We start from the raw sequence: 15,732 nt of genomic DNA on the forward strand, positions 1-15,732 counted from the left end.
TGCTGCAAGTTATTTGAGGTTTAGTTTCTCATAGCGACATTGTTATATAGCTCGGCCCCCTTGAGTGATTTTGGGATCTGGCTGCCCCTTTTGTCAAACATCCAGTCTCCAAGGGTGTGATGTTTCCTTCTCCTGGCTAATGGAGGAATTTGATTACTTAAGAGGAGACTACTGTTGTTATCGAATTCAATGCATTTATCTTCCCTTGCAAGGCCTTTCATTGAGAACAAAGAGAGCATTTGGTCCATTGCAGAGAGTGTCAGTTTGTATGGCCCATCCTCTAGGCCTGAGTCAATTTCCTGGGAGTAAGCTACCCCCCACCCACTCCTGTAAATGTTGGGGGAGGAATGTCATTTGGCTATCCAGGCCATGTTGCTGGCATTATTCCCTAATGCAGCCTTTAGAGGAATTCATGCAAAATGTGGGACATGTGGGTTCAACGGTGTGGATTTGTTTAGCCGGACAAACATACATACACACATACATACATTCAGCTCTATATATAAAGATAAAGATATACACTGAAATCGTGCTACTCCTTTCCAAAGTCTGCCAATGCTTCCCCCAGGGCCGAGTCACTCTCTTCATCCTGTGCCTATAGGCGGGCCTCTGTTCTTGTTTGGAAAGCTTGCTGACCTTCAACCATCTGCCTCTCCTTCTTCTCTGCATCCCTGCAAGTGTCCTCCATGAAAGCTGCCTGCCTCCTTGTCTGCCTATCCGCCACCTCAGCCCTTGCCTTGCAATAGCTGCCTCCCTAGCCCCCCGCTCCTCCACCATCAGCTACCTCTGATACTGTGAACAGCTGCACACCATCTCCCTTAGCTGCCTCTGTTCCTCCTGCCAGATGTTTGCCAACTGTCTGACTCTGCCTCCTCGGGGTGGAAAAGCCCTGCATAAACTACCTCCTCTCATCCCTCTTCTACTGCATGGCAGAGTACAAGCTGTGTAGGTACCCCTTTGACTGGATGACACTTGTTGGGGGGTACAGCACCTGCACTGTCCAGAAGGGCCAGCTGTCCCTCCACTGCCCGTTCCCATGTAGGTGCCTGGCCAGGCACAGTGACCACCTCATGTGGCGTTCTTGAGACTTCCACCTCGGGCAGAGACATAGGCATAACCAGACTGGGCCTTGGTGGAACTGGTGCACAGGGGGGCGTGGTGGTATGTGACAAGGAAGTCTGTCTGGATGATGACTGGGGCACAGAGGAGGAAGTGAAGGGGGTAGTTGCATGCGACAGCATACATAAACCACCTGAGAGCAGTGCAGTTGCCAGCTGGCCCATGAAGTTATTCATCTGCTGGTGATTCTGAACAAGCTCCTTGCAAGAAGCCTCAACAGCATATGAATAGATAAGGTCTGCCTCGCGATACCAGCCAGCAAGGGCTGCACCACATCTCGGATGGCCACTTCGGTCTCAGGCAGGGCTTCAGTCTGGGTGGAGTAATCCATGAAGCCAGCAGATGGCCAAGGGACGGGAGGTTGTGCGGAACCCTCCAATGCACATCCTCATGTCTCTGGGCCAGGGGTGCAGCCTGAACACCCTCATAAATACCCACCACCTGACCCAGTGTGCTGGCCTGCAATAGCCTCCTCCTCCACCTCCACCTACATCAGCCCTGATGACTCAAGAGAGTCTTCGCCCCTTGATGACCACTGTGCTGCAGCACCCTGACCCACAGCTGCTGAGGTCCCCCCCGCCATAATCCCCTCCTGCAACTTACCCTCAGCAGCCTCACCTGATGGTACTAGCACTCCCGCAGCCACTTTGCTCTCAGAAGAGGTGGTGTCAACAGTGAGTAGCTGGGGCCTGCGCCTCGGTCTGGAGGCCCTGTCCCTGCTTCTCCACTCCACAGCATGGCTTCCTCCCTTTTCACCAGCTGCAGCAACTGTGGAAAAGTGGGCAAAGAATACTGACATCAGTCAACAGTGACAATGCATATGTGGCATACACAGCATAAACAGTACCATTAAGCCAGCACAGGTCAAACATCAACTGCCACACACACACAGGGCCATGCAATGAGCATGAATACCGACACACAAGTGTAGGGACAATGATGAGTTACAGTCATGACACATGCACATGTCAACCAAGCACATTTATGTGTTGTCACAAACACATTGGGCCTCATTACGGGTCGGGCGGTCCGGAAATAACAGTAGCGGTAAACCCGCCGCCACTGTTAATTCCGGACCGCCCGATCTCAAGTCCTGCAGGCGGGAGGTGGCGTTCCCACAATGTCTGACCTGGCGGGTTTAACACCGCCCGCCTGCAGGTGGACGTGGAAACACCAGCACCATCACAAGATGGTGCCGGTGTTTCCACTTCCCCATTCCCATTGAGTCCTATGGGACTCAATGGGAATGGGGATTTACCGAATTCCACCTCCAGAATTCCCGAGACACCAGGGTCGTAATGCCCTGGTAATTCCTGGAGTCACGGAGGCAGAACGGTAATACTAGTCCGGTGGTAACCGAGCCGGAAAAAGCGGCTGATTGCCGCCGGACTTGTAATTAGGCCCATTGCAAAGAATCATGACTGGGCACAATACCAATGCCAAAATGACCCAAATGTAATCCCCAGAAAGGTCCCTAGGAAGTGCAACTCGGCACATCTCTCACCACCACCATTGCATCTTTCGCATAATCACCTTGTCCGCTCGCATAGTCATGCGCGTGGGAAAGGCTACAAACAGGACAGCCACAAGGAGTCACACATGGGACCGGAAAACTTGACAGCCATAGCCTAAACAGTGGCACACAAGTGTGAGGCCACAGTGTGCACAACTAGGTCCATGCCATTGACACACTAAAGCGGTACCCTCCCGAGAGGCCTGAGGACCCCAACAGCCTTATGGAGACCCACTAGTAGTTCCAGACTGGACCTTCAACTGCTGACCTTGTGCATCCACTCCCACAGCATCCCGGCCTGTAGTCAAACATCTGCTCTGGTTCCCTGGTACCAGCAAAGGGGAGCTCCGCAAGCTCCCATACCACATGTCCATCACACAGGGAGACACCAACCACAGATGACATTGTATGTGCCAAGTGGTATCCATGGAGCTTGGCTGCAGACAAATGTGGGACAGAGATGGGCCAGCTGTAGCCTAGGCCATCTGGAGGGCCTGGCCTGGCCACCAGGGCAGTTTTTCCTGGCCGAAGGTACTGGCCAAAGGAACGGATGGAAGTGTGGCTATGAGGCAAGGCTAGCCATAAGGCACCATCCAGGGTGTGGCCTACAGCCACCAACACTGTGCTCAGGTCTGCTAGTGGCATAACACTGTGGGTGGTTTGAGCCGCATGAAATTGACTTGTGACCCCTGAATGGTGTTGGTAGGTTGGCCACACAATGTCACATGCCCTGTGTCTGCTATCGGATGACAAAACGGCATTGTGCACTATGTACTTTCCACGTCATTCGATGTAACTGAGTGAATTCTGAGCATGTAATGATGATCCACTCAAGTAACATGTCCTAATGTAGCAGTCTCCCACCTCTGATATGAGTACATAGCCAGGTGACAGGAGCCTAGGTGGGTGGGCTGGGTTGAGCATCACACCCTCAGGCCTGTCAGTGTGACCTCAGTGGATATCTCAATGCTGCAGAGTGGTGGGCCATGTTGGTCACACATGCAACAATGACCCAGCTGGATGGGTGGGAGAAAAAGACTGGGCTCATGTAATAATTTGCAAGAAGGGTGTGGCTGATGCCGATGCACACACCACTGGTGTGGGGAAGGGTGGGCGGGCACCTGTGGAACTGTCACCACCATGGACCGCAGTTGGAAACCGAGCTTGTTAGAGAGGTGCATGGACAGGGCTCACATGGGCCCCCACCCACTGTGTGTTGGCCAGGCCCTGTGGTCAGCACAACATCTGTGTACTCTCACATGAGCACTGGGTAACCGCTGGCCTGCTCTGCCTCTGAACTGCTTGGAGGGGAGAGATGCCCATGTAAGGGGACACTCCCAGAAGGTGCAAGCCCTTGACTCATCACTGTCCCTATGCAGGTGGCATGTAAGTGCCTGTCTCAATGGCCATGACCAGACCGAGATGAACCAAGTCTGCAAGATTAACTGGTGGAATGCAGGGAGCTTGGCAGACAAACTGCCCTGCTGTTGCTGCACAAGTCATTGAGAGTCATTTGACAGCCGGGCACACTGCTGAGCTGAAAAAGTACTTGCCCACTCAGAAGAGTGCACCCAGCAGGCACAGCTGCGTGGGCACATGGCGTGGTGCATGGCCTTTGTCTGTCCTGGGGATGTGCAGAGCCTGGGTGTGTTAGCATGTTCCAAGTGGAGGGTGGACAGAACCCTTACACATAGTCAACAGTGGGGCAGAGGAAGGCAACAATGCTCACTTGTGAACTGTGTACCCTAAGTGACAACAAAGGAGGAGCACTAGCCAAAAGTGCCATGTATCATCATGGACACAACATTAATGCATACCAGATTGTGGCACATTTGGACCTTCAGAGCCAGCTAGCCTTCTGGACCTAACATGCATTTCCAAGGTACAACATCAGTTGACTGGGCAATCCAAGGGAACTCAATGGGCAAATGCGGCCCATGGCCCTGGCCTCCGAGCAAATACCACACACCCACAATGTGTGGCCCCTGCAGGCACAGCAGCGGGGTAGAGGGGTGGGCAGTGAGTCCCTTGGTAATGGGGGTACACTCTGAATGCATGGGAGCATAGCTGCACTGGGGGACACCAATGCATGGTGCACTGTTGGAAACACCATAGCTGGCAAGCCACCCTGTTCTTTGTGCTCTTTTCTCTGCTTTGGCAAACTCTGCCTCTTCTGGGCTCCACATGCAACACCCTGGCTGCCTACATCTCCGTGCTCTGAGGCGCTTCCCACATGGAGTAACTGCTTCACAGGTCAAACAGCTGACCTACACGGCCCGCTGATTGGCTGAGCCCCTGCCTATCATGCACACAACCACCAAAGTTGGCAGTGAACCACCGGCCCCTTGAGGTCCGGTCTACATAAGGTGCCCCGGAGCACTTTTGTTTCCTTTGTGCTTTTTTCTCTGCTTTGGTGGCATCTGCCTCTTCTGGGCTCCACATGCAGCACCCTTGCTGCCTGCATCTACGGGCCGTGATGCCCTTCCAACATGCCGGACCCACTTAGCGTGTCGATCAGCTGACCTACACGGCCTGCTGAATGGCTGGGTACCTGCCTATCAGGCACACAACCACTGTAGCTGGCAGACGACCGCCGACCCCCTCGAAAGCCCTTGCTAAGGCTCCTGTCTGTGCCTGTCAGGGGCTGGCTGGACTGGTTGGCCGCCCCCATCTCTCAGGATTAGGTATTGGACTAACCAATAACCAATCCTTTCACCCAGCCTCCACCTCCTCCTCACCTATTTTGTGCTTCGTCAGATGAGTCTTCTGAAGATATCTCCATGGGTCAGGTAAACAGAACCACAACTCCCAGAAGGCACCGGTGAAAACTCTTCTTTGTGTAACACACCGCCGTTGGTCAAAAAAGGTTGGGACTACAACTCCCAGAAGGCACTGGAGAATGGCAGAGTAACTCCATGGGATAACAGAGTCAGAAAGGCAGTCAGGTAAGACACAGACTCCGCCGAGGGTGAGGGACCTGAAGACGGAACACAGAGAAGGCAGGTAAGCTAGAGGCTCCGAGCGGAAGTGGAAGGGAAGGGAGAGGGAGTGAAAAGACGCCGTTAGAGCAGGCAAAGGGGGACTGAGCCACAGGGCGGAAGGGCGGAGAGATAAGGCTAGTGGAGAGAGAGAACAGGGGAGCAGCAGGAAAGCAAGGAAATCACGAGCCACCAGAAAAGTGGACAGAGAACACAGCGTGTTAACCCGAGTAAGAAGGGTTGCAATGCATCATTGCTTCTATGTGACGCGTATTTGTACATGACGCAATGTGTGCGACTAGAACGCTGCATTCAGTTAACCTTCGGTTAGTCCCTCTTCTATTTCCACCATAGTTTCCAGGGTCGATGAATCATGACATATGACCCCTTCTTATAGGCACCCCTGCTGGCTTGCCTGGATAGCTTTGATGGAAGTGACGCAGTAATCTGGGTGCCCTCATGTTCCTTGCTGGTTCCCATGATCTTTCGTTCCAGTGATATCCTTTCCAGAGTATGAGATATTGGACTATCCCATGTTTCTATCGGGAGTCCAATATACGGGAAACCTCATATTCCTGGTTATTCTCAGGAGTAGGTGTCTTCTTCCTGATATGCCTTTTATATGGGTCGGTTTGTATTCCTTAAGAAGAGATGTATGAAATACAGGATGGATTTGACGTAAGGAATACGGCAAAAGAGAGCCTGAAGGCTACAGGGTTCATGCACTGCTCTATAGAAAAGGGTCCAATGTATCGTGGAGCGAACTTTCCAGGGTGCACCCATCTCGGAAGATACTTGGTTGACAGCCACACCTTGTCACCGACTGTCCATTCAGGGTTGGGCAGTCGGCCCTTATCGGCCCATTTCTTGTAATTCTGGAGGCTGACAGACAGGGCTTCTTGAACATTCTTATGAGTGTCTTTCAGTGTGTGTATCATTTGATCAATGGTAGGTAATGTGGTGGAAAAGGGGAGATGTCGAGTATGGTATCCATAGGTGCACCTGAATGGACTCATACCAATCGCTGAGTGAACTGTGTTATTATTAGAAAGTTCAGCTAACGGTAAGAGCTGATGCCAATTGTCCTGGGTTTGGTGACAGAAACATCTAAGGTATTGCTCGAGGGTGGCGTTAAGACGGTCCGTTTGACCATTAGACTCAGGATGAAAGCCTGAAGATAGAGCTCTTTGGATCTGCAATTGTTTACATAGAGTTGTCCAGAATTTGGAGGTGAACTGGGTACCTCTGTCTGATACAATGGTAAGTGGTACTCCATGTAGACGCACTATATCTTTGAGAAAGGCATTGGCTGTATCGGAAGCTGACGGAGTACCCTTCAATGGAGTGAAATGCGCTAGTTTGCTAAAGGAATCAATGACAACCATGATTGTCGTGTATCCGGCCGATTCTGGTAATTCCACAATGAAATCCATTGGTAGGTGTTGCCAGGGTCCTGCAGGAGGTCTTTCTTGTTGGAGGAGTCCCAAAGGTTTTGCCGTATTATACTTGCTCCGCGCACAGGTGGGGCAGGAGGAAACATACTCTTTGTCATCCTTAGCCATAGTGGGCCACCAGAAGTGTCGGCGTAATAACTCCAGGGTGGCGGATTGACCCTTGTGGCCTGCGGTAGGTATATCGTGTAACCTTGTAAGGGCTTTGGACCTAAGTTCTGGAGACAGCAGATACAACCCCTCTTCCTTAAACCACAGGTCCCCTTTTTGCGTCAAAAGAGGAATAAGGGAGGTAGACTGATTCTTCTGTGCTTCAAGAACATCTTGTAGAAAGGTCTTTATGGTGCCTATGAAGTTTTTCCCTTGCAACAAGAGTTTGTGGCCTAAGTACTTTCCTGATTCTTCACCCTGGCTCTGAGAAAGTGCGTCGGCCAAATGATTTTCTTTCCCCGGTAGGTAAGTGAGTTCAAAATCAAATTGTGAAAAATAAGATGCCCATCTGGAATGGCGGGAATTCCTGCATTCCATTTATTGCAAGACACTAAGATTTCTGTGGTCGGTGCGGACCTGAAAAAGATACCTAGCCCCCTGCAGGAGATGTCTCCACTCATCACAGACTTGTCTGATGGCCAGGAGTTCCTTCTCGATAACGGAGTAGTTCTTTTCACTAGGGTTTAGAGTTCTCGAATAGTAGGCTATGGGGTTTTCTATCTGGTCTTTCTTCTTCTGCAGAAGGCGGCTCTGAGGGCCCCATGGGAGGCATCTGTTTCTATGATAAAGGGTAGTGTATGGTCTGGTTGACTGAGAATCGGAGCGGTGGTAAAGGCTTCTTTCAATTGGTTAAATGCCTGATCAACCTCAGGTGTCCAGTTGAATCTTAACCCCTTTTTTAAAAGGGCTGTAATGGGTAGAACAGTATTGGAGAAGCCAGCGATGAATTTCTGATAAAAATTGGCTAGGCCTAAGAACCGCTGCACATCCTTTACCGAGGTGGGAGTGGACCACTGAGAGATTGCCATGATTTTACTTGGATCCATCGTCAGTTGGTTTTTGGAAAGTATAAAGCCCAGATAAGGGACAGAAGTGGCTTCAAACTGGCTTTTTTCTGGCTTTACCAATAGATGATGTTGCCGGAGTCTCTCCAGTACTTCCCTTACATCCTTGCGGTGTTGTTCAAGTGTTTTTGAGTATACCAGAATATCATCCAAATACACCACCACTTTGGTAAACAGTAGATCGGAGAATATCTTCTCCATGAACCTTTGGAATTGGGCTGGGGCATTGACTAAACCAAAAGGCATCACCTTATATTCATAGTGACCCAGGGGTGTTCAGAAAGTGGTCTTCCATTCATCTCCTTTGTTTATTCTCAGTAAATGATATGCACCCCTGAGATCTGATTTGGTAAACCATTTTGCCCCTTGTACAGCCTCCAAGGTTTCTTTAATCAGAGGCATTGGATACCGGTCTCTGATTGTCTGACTGTTAAAACCACGGTAATCGTTACAGGGCCTGAGCTCTGTGGTTCCCTTCTTGGGGATAGAAAATAGGGAAGCCGCCGCAGAGGAAGTAGATTCTTGTATGAGACCGTTCTGAAGATTGGTGGCTAGGTATTCCCTCAAGGCATCTTTCTCTGGTAGGGACAACGGGAACATTCTTCCGAACGGAACTACTGCTTCCGGCATTAAGTCGATTCTGCAATCTTCTGGTCTGTGAGGTGGAAGAGGTCTGGGCTGGATGTCAGAAAAAACATCTGAATATTCCTGATAGGCTGCAGGAATACAATTTACACTCCTGACGGTTAACGCGCCATTAGCTTGAAGCTGCTCTGTTTCTTGGAACAGACAGGTATGGAAATAAAGATTGGAGCGGAATTCCACCGTATTAGAGCTCCAGTCAATGCTGGGGTTATGTCTCCTCAGCCAAGGGATTCCCAATATCACTGGGAAATGGGCCGCATTTATAAGGTCAAACGTTTCTCGTGAGTCTCTTGTTTGATGGGACCTGAAGACAGGGGGTGCCGTCTACCCCTTCCACAGGTATCGGTGGATGCTTTCCTCTTCTCGGGATGGCATGCTTCCTTGCCCATTCATCGTCCATGAAATTGCCAGCTGCTCCGCAGTCTAGCATGGCACGACATTCAACCTTGTACTCCTTCTTCCATTCGATTTCCACCTTGAGAATCATGAGCTGGTGTTAAGCGTCAGCGGCTGCGGGTGGATTGGTAACACAGGGAATGGCCCTGGAAACCCCTTCCGTGTCCCTGTTCACGGAAGGGGTAGTTTGTTTCCCGACCTCCTAGGAGGCACCTCAGGACAATCCCTCAAAAGATGCTTGTCAGAGCCACAGTACAATCAAAGACTTAAGTCTTTTCACCGTTTTCTCTCAGCTGCAGACAGGGGGCCTCTGGCAGTCCTGATCTGCATGGGTTCTTCCATCTGGGGTTTGCTCTTTTCTGATGCAGTGGGAATACAGGGAGAGGGTAGATGTGGAGTAAACGGCATGGGTCGTCTTCTTTCTGCCCAACGTTCTAAGAGTCGGAATTTGATTTGTAGGGCTAGGGAAACAAGTTCTTGAAAAGATGCAGGTCTGGCTATCCTTGACAACTCGTCTTTTATCTCATCCTGTAAGACTCTCCTAAATACAGTCCGTCTTGCGGAGTCTGGCCATCCTGTTTCTTGGGCTATCCTCTAGAAGTTGGTGACATAAGTCTGTATGTCAGAGGTACCTTGTTTGGTGTCTAGGAGGTTTTCGTAAGCTGTGTACAACACCTCTGGTCTGTCAAATCTGGTACGGAATTGTAGGATGAATGCCCCGTAATCAGTAAGTGCTGTGTCAGAATTAGTGACCAACGGAGTTGCCCATGCAAGGGCATTGCCCATTAAATTCGAGATAAGGAACCCTACTGTCGGGGGGAAATTCTGCCGGGGCCGGCCGGGCCGTCCGCAGACCTCCAGGCAGGGAGGCCCCAACTCCTCCCGTGTATCCCAGATGAGATAGAGTATGAGACACACACAAAGAGCAAGGTGACTCTGCTGTTTATTAGACAAAACGGCAGGGATGGGTCAAGGAGCGTACGCGTCCGTCCTGACACACACACAATCGTGGGGCTCGCAGGCCCTTTTTACTGTATTATGACGCGTTACTTGCGTCACTTCAGAAAGTTAACAAAAAACCTATCGCCACTCTTAATTGGTTGCTCGAGTGGTAGGGTTAGTATAGCACACATATAGAGAACAATGTTAGTGGACAAAGGGTAGTCAGGTGATATATCTGGGTTGTCCCTACAATTAGATACATGAGAATTGTTACATGAAGACTCCTGAGGATTGGTTAATACTATTTGCGTCAGTGATAAGAGCCCCATGTTCTGATTGGTGCGCCCGCGAGCTTCCCAGCCTGGGACCACCGCTGTTCCCAGCTCTCGGTGTACCTGCAATTTGCAACAATGTTTCACTATGGGTACGTGCAGACAATGTGAGGATTTATTCATAGCTGGAAGGCTGACCGCTCCCACTGTCGCAACTGTCCATTGAGCCTTTCAAGTGTATCTGCCTGTGTCTCGTGGCGAGAGATCCAGACGCCTCTTTTCTCCTGGGCTTGGCATCTCGTCAGGTTCGGCTTGGTCACGTGGGGAGGGACCGTGTTTGAGGCAGAATTCTGCACAATTAATATTGCTTTTCCACTGTGTGTCTGGTTTAATTTGCAGGTGTGACCTTAACGTTGGTGCGCAGAGTGCGAGGTTGCAACATCGTGCCTTTGATGATTTGTTCTTTGAATGTGGGTTTGCAACATTGCGACCTTGGCTGGTTGCTTCGCCGGGCTCATTCTGCAGGATCAGCAACCTGACTCTTGCTTTGTTAATGTCCACGGGAGCTCTTGTTTGAGGCCTACTTGGGCCTGGTGCATAAGTGGTCCGTTTGGTGCATAGGTGCTTTAGGTTATAGTAGCATATAGTTCCATGACCAGTACCGTGTCTTCATTATACTTCTCATGGTGGTAACTGGTTTCAAGAGAAGCGTGAGCAAGCTTTGTAGATGAGTTCATGACGCTTCTTGCGTTTCTGCATTCTGAAAGCCTATGTAAAAATAATAAAGATGCACGTCCGTGAATATGCCTGCCGCCTACGTCATAGCACTGAGTATATTCTTCGTGTAGATCGGTGTGGGAATGTCCAGTGTGTATATTTGTACAGATGTGCTTCCCGTTGTCTAGGTCGTCATGGCATCTCTAACGACGTGTAGATTTTAGTCTAGTTGGTCCGTGCCGCAGGTGTCGGCATGGCCAGTGCCAGGGTATCTGGTCGTCTGGTAAATGGACAAACTCTTCTCGTGGCGGGTGTCTGGGTCGTGACCCTTTAGGCCAAGCGCGAGAGGTGAAGGACGGGAGCCTGGTCTTCCATTCTCCCACTTCAGTCCCCCCTCTGGTCGACTTGTCGACCACAAACATATCCTTCTCGTTATCTCCCCTTACTCGCCATATCTTAGTTATTCCTCCTAGATGTCCATAATGGTTTACATGATCTTCAAATGACCAATACATATATTCACAGGTTCCTCCAGGAGTACAGTATACCCATTTCCCTATGTAGCTCCTGGGGTTTCTTGGGTTCTCGATCTTCACTGATGGTGGGTCTAGATGGTTGGTGATGATTTGGGTGCGCAACTTCTCCCTCTCCTTTATTATCACACCTGTATGTTGGCCGTCATCTGCTGGCATCAAGGGGTGCATACCCACCATTTCGAGCAACTCGTCAGTGGTACGTGCCTTCCGGGCCTTCCAAAATCTAATTATGATCAGCGTAGCTCCAGCCAAAATAGTGCAACCCACTATAATTTTCAGTCCATCTGACAGCCAGGATGGCATCCATGACCATAATAGTGAAAACCAGCTCTTATCCTTGTTTACACCGTTACTTTCATCCATCATTTTGGAGTGCATCTGGGCAGATTGCGAAACTGCTTCTGTCAGTGTACCATTGTCAGCATCGTTGGCAGGTATGAACGTGCAGCATGATTGTCCTATCTTTGCACAAACTCCTCCTTCCATTGCTGTGAGAAGGTCCAATACGTATCTGTTCTGGAGTGCTACCATCCTTATAGCTCGCAGCTCCTCTTTTATTGCGTTAAACCCATTTACTGTAGAATTGATGGTCATCATTAGTTCCCATCTAGTTATTTGGAGCCAAGTGGCACAGCGAGTAGAGCGCTCGCTTTGACATCGGTGCAGAGCCTGCGAATGCAGGTTCGAATCCCGGCAGCGCCAAACTCAGCGTTTCATCCTTCCGAGGTCGATAAATGAGCACCACACACCGTGGGTAATAATAAGCAGCGCTCAGATACCTGAGGGTTCGTAGCGCTATATAAAATGCCAAATTATTATTATTATTTTGCGTTTGCGTAAGCCTGCAGTCCCGGGTGTATTATTGAGGAGAAGAACATTGCTGCTCTGCTGAATAGTCTGTGTTCTGGCGGTATTGAGGTTAGCGCCGTTTCCGACCTTCCCCATAGGTAATTTCCTGTCAGGGGCTCTCCTTGTCTTTTTCTTCTATTTAGGACAGTATCATTGCTGTCGGTCCTGTTCCCTTGCTCCTCCTGAAGTGGTGCAGATCTCCTTTTTCTCTTGTCCCCTTCATCCATTTTGGGAAAGTTCGCCACATTGACATGCTTCTTAGGTACCACTAATGATGGTACGTTGACGTGCACTATTGTGCACACACCATTCCACAGGGGAGGCAGTGTATGGTATGCCTTTTCTCCACAGGCCCAATAATGGTCCATTATTACTGCTGTTCCTGCTCCCCCCTCAGGTAACTCCACCACATTTGCACAATTGGTGTTATATCCTACGTCCACCTCTCCTTTATGCTGGTAGCATACCTTGGGCGCAGTCAGCGGTAGTATTGTTATTGGGTCTTCATCTGTTTCTACCCACGTGAGCATTGGTACATACTTGATCCACGTCGTCCAACATCGGTGATTGTGTGCCTCGATAGTTGAGATAGTTTCTTTTGTTACTATGTTGCTTCCAATCACTCCTATCTCCCAGCTGTTGTCCAGATACACCTTCCCTGTTATCGTAACCAGCGGTCTCTCCCAACATCCTTGTTTACCTGGAACTTCAGTGGCGTACCAATCACACGGTAGATACTGCAGTGTTACTTTCTTTGTTTCTCCTTTTGCAGGGCCACTTGTTATGTATCTGAATGCTTCAGCATGTAAGCTGCTCTTGTGGTAACTCAAATAAGTTTTGAGGAAGTTGTTTTCATATGGGTATGAGTCTCGTGTTTTCCATGTCATGTGTACTACTGTCCCTTGAAATCTTCCTTTCGTTTGGAACAGTGCCAAGTATATTATGCATTGTGCTGTCTTTTCCTCTATTTCTGTGGCAACAAATGTTCGTGAAGCACTCATGGCGTATGGTATTAATGAGCAAATGTAGCAGCTGTCCTCAGTTGTCTGCTTACCAATGCGGGTCATGTGTTGGTACCATATGTTGTTTGTAACGTGTGCTGAATCTTGTATATAATTATCAATACCTTTATTGTCTGAGCATGTGCTGCGTTTAACTCTATTTTGCTTGGGTGTAATGTTACTACTATCACCTGACGTAACACCTGTTGCAGCAGGGGACGGGGGTATATTAGGTTTAGGTGCAGCAATAAAATTAATAGCATAGCTGTACTGCCATACAGAGGCAGCCAAGAACCCGGTGATCATAAAAATCCCTATTACCTTTATTACATATGCTAATCTCACCAGCATTTTTGCTCTTACCTTGCTGCAGTCCTGGCAGCGTATTCTTGCGACGTTAAAGTTGCCCGCCTAAAAATTCTCAAAATGCTTGTTATTAAATGTTAGTTGTTTGTATCGTTTAAGCTCTCCCTATCAGATAGTCATTCAGTGCCGAGGCGAAGAGCTGCTCCCACGCTACTCTAAGTGATCGGTCTCTTAGGACCGGCAAGTAGGGGCGGAGGTGTGGCATGGAATATTCTATGGCCAGGAGGAATGCTGTGTAGTAGACACGTACCCTCCTCTTCTTTAGGTATGTTGGCCTTTTTATTTCGTATACAAATTGGTGTGACAATTCTTCTGGGTAGTTATCGTCTGGGAGTACCATCTACGCCTGGGCAGTGAACTCGTTAGTTAACTTTTTCTTAACAATACAATAATACGCAGTTCCTGTATGTGCGAGAGAAAAAAGAGAACATGCACTTGTTTACATGTGTTTTTGTGCAGGTAATGTCTTTCAGTTCAGTTATAACTATACTTGGGGGTCAATGGGCGGGGGGTTTGTGCTCAGATGGCGGAAGTATTTTTACTCTTTGAGCGTGTGACCATGGGGTGGGCAGTGTGGGGATCACCCCTTTCTTCGTCAGTTATTGTCTCCGGGGAAGCTGGGTAGTTACACGGTAAGGGGACAATTGGGTCGTTGTCTGTGGTAGAACTTTCTTCCGCTGTCGGGGATGTTGTTGCTGTTCTTCCAACGGACCTGTCGCTGGCGCTGGGGCGGGTCTGCAGTTTGTAGATCTTTACATCATGTAGGTGGTTCCAGGCACGCTTGTCCTTTAGTTTTACTGCTCTTGTTGATACGTCCTCTACCAGATGGGGGCCAGTGAACCTCTTATCGTTCCACTTCCTATTGAAATTGCGAAGTAGCACGTGGTCACCCTTTGCAAGTTTGCACAAGTTCTCCTTTTCCAATTCTGTACTGGCACCTTCTTCTTGATTGCTGGTAGACCCGCCCCGTGTGCGCTCGAGCTGTTGAGACACAAACACAACACTAGTAATCAAAGAAGACACATATTGATACATTTCATCTCCTAACACACTCGCTGAACTTTCGTGGTCAGTGAATGCCCTTGACGTTGGCGTTAGGGGAAGGCGCATTTGACGTCCAGTAACCACCTCGTGAGGGGTGAGGTGGTGGTCGGACCCTGGCCTATTCCTCAATTCAAATAGGGCTAATGGAAGGCAATACAACCAGCTTTTCTTTGTTGTTTGTTGTATTTTTGCAATTGCCTCCTTCAATAGGCCATTCAGGCGTTCACATACACCGTTAGCCTGTGGGTGGTACGCACATGCAAATTTGTGTTTTATGCTCAGCAATGATGTGATATGCTCGAACATTTCGTTTGCGAAATGCGGGCCATTGTCTGACCTTAAGACCTCGCACACTCCCCACCTGGGGAAGACCTCCCTTACTAGGAATTTGGCTGCTCTAAATGCATCTGGGTGTGAACAGGGCCCTGCTTCAATCCACCTAGAGAATGGACATACTACTACAATCATATACCTATTACCTTGACATATGTTGATCATGTCAACATAGTCAATGTGAAGGTGCCGAAAAGGTCCCTCTGGCCGGGGTATGGTACCTCTTATCACTTTTAGGGTATGACCGGCCGTAAACTGTTGACATGTGAGACAATTGCTGATAAAATTCGACACATGAGAATTTAACTCGGGACAGAACCAATCTTCTCTAATTCGTGCTGCAATTATTTCCTTGCCTGTATGGGCTGGGTAATGTAATTGGCTCAGGGCGGTGTTTAAAAGTGCCAACGGTATTACAATTTTTCCAGTGCCACCCTGGCGCCATAGTGCGTCGGTTGGTGACATTGTACATCCTCTTTTTACCCATATTTCTTTTTCGGCCATTGGTGCAGCCG

Source organism: Ambystoma mexicanum, chromosome 12 (genome assembly GCF_040938575.1).
Source record: "Ambystoma mexicanum isolate Mex_15411 chromosome 12, UKY_AmexF1_1, whole genome shotgun sequence".
NCBI lineage: Eukaryota > Metazoa > Chordata > Amphibia > Caudata > Ambystomatidae > Ambystoma > Ambystoma mexicanum.